Below are 4,755 nucleotides of genomic sequence, written 5' to 3' on the forward strand. Positions count from 1 at the left end.
AGGTGCCAAGGCAAAAATTCAAGCCTAAAGATTTTATTGACTATAAGTTATATGTGTGATAAGTAATGCAAAAACAGTGCTGTGTCAATTTTGTAAACAGGTACATTGTGTCTCCTTCCTCAGAATGCTCATTAATAAGATACTTACTGGACAAGCAGTACCACCAAGGCCACTGAAAGGATGCTAACCATGTATTTTGAAGAAATTTTAATTTTGTGGAGGAGCCAGAATAAAATTATACCAGAAATCAGAGTAAGCAAGGCTATAGGTAAGACTTAGTGATGTCTGTATTGTGCTGACAAGACATGAAGGATTTTCAAGATAAGTGTTCCTCATTTTTAGACCTCAGGAAAAAACACCATCCTGTTAAATTAGGTATTTCATGCTTTCTTTCCTCACTGTGTGTCCATCTAAATCATCCTTGACTCTTTACCTGGCAAGGTCTGTCTCTCCCCTACTGGCTTACACTTTTTCTCCCAGCAAGCTGAATAGCAGCCCAGCAGCAATCTCTAATAAAACTACACCTGTATGGAAAGTATCTGAATTTCCCCTAAGCCTATCAAATGAATCCTAATCACTCTTATCTCACATGCTTTCCAGAGCAGGTTTTTGCAGTTCTCTAATCTTTTAACTTTTGTTTCTGTGCCTGGTTTTAATGTTAAAACTTCTTTTGTGGTTCTCTTCTGCCATGACAGGACAAATCTATTTATTTTTATCTCTGGCAAGACTTGCATTCCTTCTATTTACTTATAAACAAGCTGAACTATCTGTATCCATAAATGCCTCTGTACTCTGAGTATCTTTTTATTTTAGCTTACCTCCCAGGTATCCTATATACACTTCCCAGCCTCAGGCAATGGATCCCTCATGTTACACCAAGGTGAATGTTGTTCAGATGACCATGTCTTTTCGAGTAGTCCAGATCTTGGTGTATCACCCTGTGTTTACACCTTCAGTTTCTGGTGTTCACCAATACCACACAACCAGTTGTAGAGGCTCCTGTAGACTGCTAAAAGACTGAAAAGGAGTGGTGTGAGGTCTTTTGGGACGGTTTTAGACTTCTGTTGGATCAAATTTCCTTACGGACATTCCTACTTCTTATGGGTCTTCCTTCTGGGGGAGTTCAAGAGGTCAATTTTAATTATTTTAATGCTAGAGTGGATTCTTATAATTATTGCTGGCTATGTCTGTATCAGGAATAAGCATGAGTCTGCAAATTAAAATATCTGATGCTGAGGGCTGTGTTCCCACTATGGGTTCTGTGTGTGTGGTTAGTTTAGGTTAGCTCTTGCCTGCCCTCATGGATTTTACCACCACTGAGTTGTGGAGAGTGTTGAGCATTCACTGGTGGTGCAGCCTCTGGTGATCCATCTGAGAACTTCATGTCCAAGTCAAAGTGCAGTACGTGGAGACAATCTGCTTCAAACCCACGCTCTTGGCTCTCACTCATTTAACATCATCAAAGTGAGAATCTGCACTAGTGCTGGTGCACAGATCAACACCTGTCAGACAGTCTGGGAGATTACTGTTGCCATTAATGAACTTAATCCACATCTGGAGAGGGCACACAGGGATGTGGAAGATTTCTATCTCTTTGTTAGTTAATGGGAGAAGCTTACAAAGCCAATCTTCAAAGCAGATACAGCTACAGATAGGAAAAAACAAAACATTCCCTCTTCACTTGCCTCCAGTTTGATCCATAAGAGGTCTAACATCATGATGGCAGAATACATTTTGATGTAATGGATAATTTGGCTTACTATGTTTAATGTAGTGATCAAATTAATAGCAGGATTGACTTTTTATTTGCTGAAGGGAGGGGTAAGAAAGGCAGGACAAAGTCCCTATTATCTGCTGTGTACTGAAGACATGCAGAGTACTCTCAGAGAGCCCTGGAAATAGGGACTATGTATTTTAGCTGGTGGTATGCTATGCAAACACTTAGTGAAAACACTTAAACACCAAGAAAAGCAAATTACTCTGCCCTGGGGAAAGGGGGTTGGGGTGGTTAAATTCAACTACTATTACTGCTGTGCAGTTGTCAAAAAACCACCATGCGCCACAGCAGATGAAAGGGTTCTGTCACTTACAACATTCTAATACCAGAAAGGATCCTCATAACATGCTAAAAGACAAATGTCACAATAAAATACCTGGTGATGCTTTTTCAAGTTGCTCACAACAGGGAAAAGACTGAACTATGCTGAACTGATGACTTGAAATTTTACTAACATATTCCAATATTCTTGTGTAGCAGGTAGCTTTTCAGAGGTATACTCTCAAGAACTTTCTATTCCTTACAATATGCTGAGTAGAAAAAAGTAAAACTGCATCTCCAAGAGGTTAGCTCCCACACCAGCCTGATGGTCATATAACTGCTCCTCCCAGAAACTGAGACATAATATAGCCTTTTTCTGCAACCTCCTCAGTTATGCAAAATCACATCCCAAAACTGTAGACTGAGTCACTAACAGCAGTACAGAGAAATAGAAAAATCCAGCTAGTGCCTTTCTTCCCCCACTCCCCTCCCACTTGCTTGAATATGCAAGCATTTCAAGGTAGGGTTTCACACACATAACTTGTTGACTTCTGTTTTAGCGGCACTTGTACAGCTGCGAGTTGGACAAGCAGAGAAATCTACACACGGAAGTTGTCTAGAGCTGATGCAGCCACCCTTCAGAGCTGTGCCTAGAGCCTCCTCCTAATTTGCAGAACCACAAGCTGGGCTGCCACCAAACCATCCTCCGAGGGCTGTGCTGCAGCCTGGGTAAGGCAGCACAAGCAAATGGGGGAAGCTGCTGCGCAACAGCAATGCTCACACAGGGGGAGCTGGGCTGCTGAACAGATAAGATGCAGTCGCCTGTGCTGGCTAAAGCTATAAAGAAAAGCCAAGTGCTCTTCTAACAGCCACTTTGCTTAGGGAGGGTGTGAGGGGGCCCATCTCTTTGTGTGAGCTCCAACTCTCAAGGTGCCTTAAGTGTAGTGAAAACAACCCCCAGCATCAGCTCTTCTTCCTGTTTGATTTTATGTTGTGGTCACAGCTGCAAAGGTAAGGATGCTATTTTGCTCCTCTGGCATTGAGTCAAAACCCAGAAGTTTGTATTAGAAAAGTGGTCTGGAAAGTACTGTGTTAACAGACATGCAAAGCCTCTGACTTCTGGGGAATAACCAGCTTTGAAGTAAAATACATTCAGCAATAATCCATGCATACTTCATTAATTTCAGAACTGCAACAGCAAAGTACTACTTAGAAAAAGCTGTAAGATAGTAATGAAGGCTTTGGGGTTTATTTTTAAAAATAATCCCAAAAGCTCCTTATCTCCCTTCTCCATGTTTTTTCATTGAATTTACAGTAGTCTAAGTTAAAGCTCATCTAACAAAAAAATGACAAATTAAGTGCGGCTAACCTCTTCACCCCCCTCTTGATGAGAATCCTTTCCTCCTTGGGGAGTAAATGCAACAACTTTACATTGGAACATTGCTTGTTTAAGATAACTTTCCTTTGCACTTTGTGTTTAATGGAATTTGGCTGATCTGGGATATTTCAGTACTTAAATAATTCAGATAGTGATGGCAGCAATTTTTGCAAGTGTTAAATAGCACAAGGATCTCTAGGCAGAAAGGTAGTATTTTGTTATCTTTCAACATGCAGTCATCTTTCTCTACCACACCCCCAGTCAAGTTTGAGAACCCTTGACACGGGCTACTGCACGATATGAAACACCGGTTTACTGTTCAAATTTGAGTCAAAGCTTAGACTCAAAACAGAGTAGCTACAGTTTAACACTGGATTTAAGTGCAGGTCTGAGGAGCTCCTGTTGGAAAGGGGGTGCTCATGACACTTATCTCATCCTACTGCTGGGCTGGGCTGTGCAGCTGCAGTGCATGCCGTGTCCAGAAAGCCTTGATGCACTGGAAAAACCAACTTTCAAAAAGCCAGCTGAGCCCTAAGCCTGATGCAAGAGGTACAGCACGATGTACAGCTGGGCGGTGGAACAGCGCCACCTCGCGGTCGCAGCCTGCTATTATTCCAGCCTTTGAGGCTGTACCAGGGATTTTTGAAATTTGTTTCTGCACTTCAATTCATGAAAAGAACTGGCTCTAAAAGAAGTAATACTTCAAGTTACATGCTCGCTTCTTGCATTTAAAGAGTTCATGTAAATGAGCAGAAAGAAACCAACTAGGCTGGAAAGCAGGAGCAACGAGCCTCACTGATAAGAAGGGATAGGGGATATCATGTTTGCTTCTGTGATCAGAGCAGACTTAAACAGAGAAGCTCCAATTTTTTATAAAGAATCATAGTAATCCCTTTCCTTTGCCGTGTTTGAACATTAAACCTGCTCAAGACAACCCGACTGCTTCACCAGATGTACCTGAATAACAAACTAAATCTGACTGTCGATTCCTTACTATGTACATGAGTCACTACAACCAACTTGCTTTATGTTTGCCCTACATACTCACATTTCTGCTGGCTGTGCTCCTGCCACCGAGCTCCCTACAGTACAGGGCACCATGGGCCCGTGCCTGTTTTAAGCAACAAGAGATCTTTTCTGCCGCAGTTCTCTGTATCAGGCTTTCTTTGTAGCTTGCTAGATACATTTGCCTCGCACTCCTCTTCTGAAGGCGACCGAGAAGCATCTTAAGTGCAAGTACCATTAACAGGGTCCGAGAGGAAATGCGCTCAGGCTCTCGGGGTCACTGAGCAAGCCCCTGCCCGCCTCACGGCGCTGCTGCCCTCGCCGCGATGCCACG

This window comes from Geospiza fortis, unplaced genomic scaffold (assembly GCF_000277835.1).
Source record: "Geospiza fortis unplaced genomic scaffold, GeoFor_1.0 scaffold265, whole genome shotgun sequence".
NCBI classification, from domain to species: Eukaryota; Metazoa; Chordata; class Aves; order Passeriformes; family Thraupidae; genus Geospiza; species Geospiza fortis.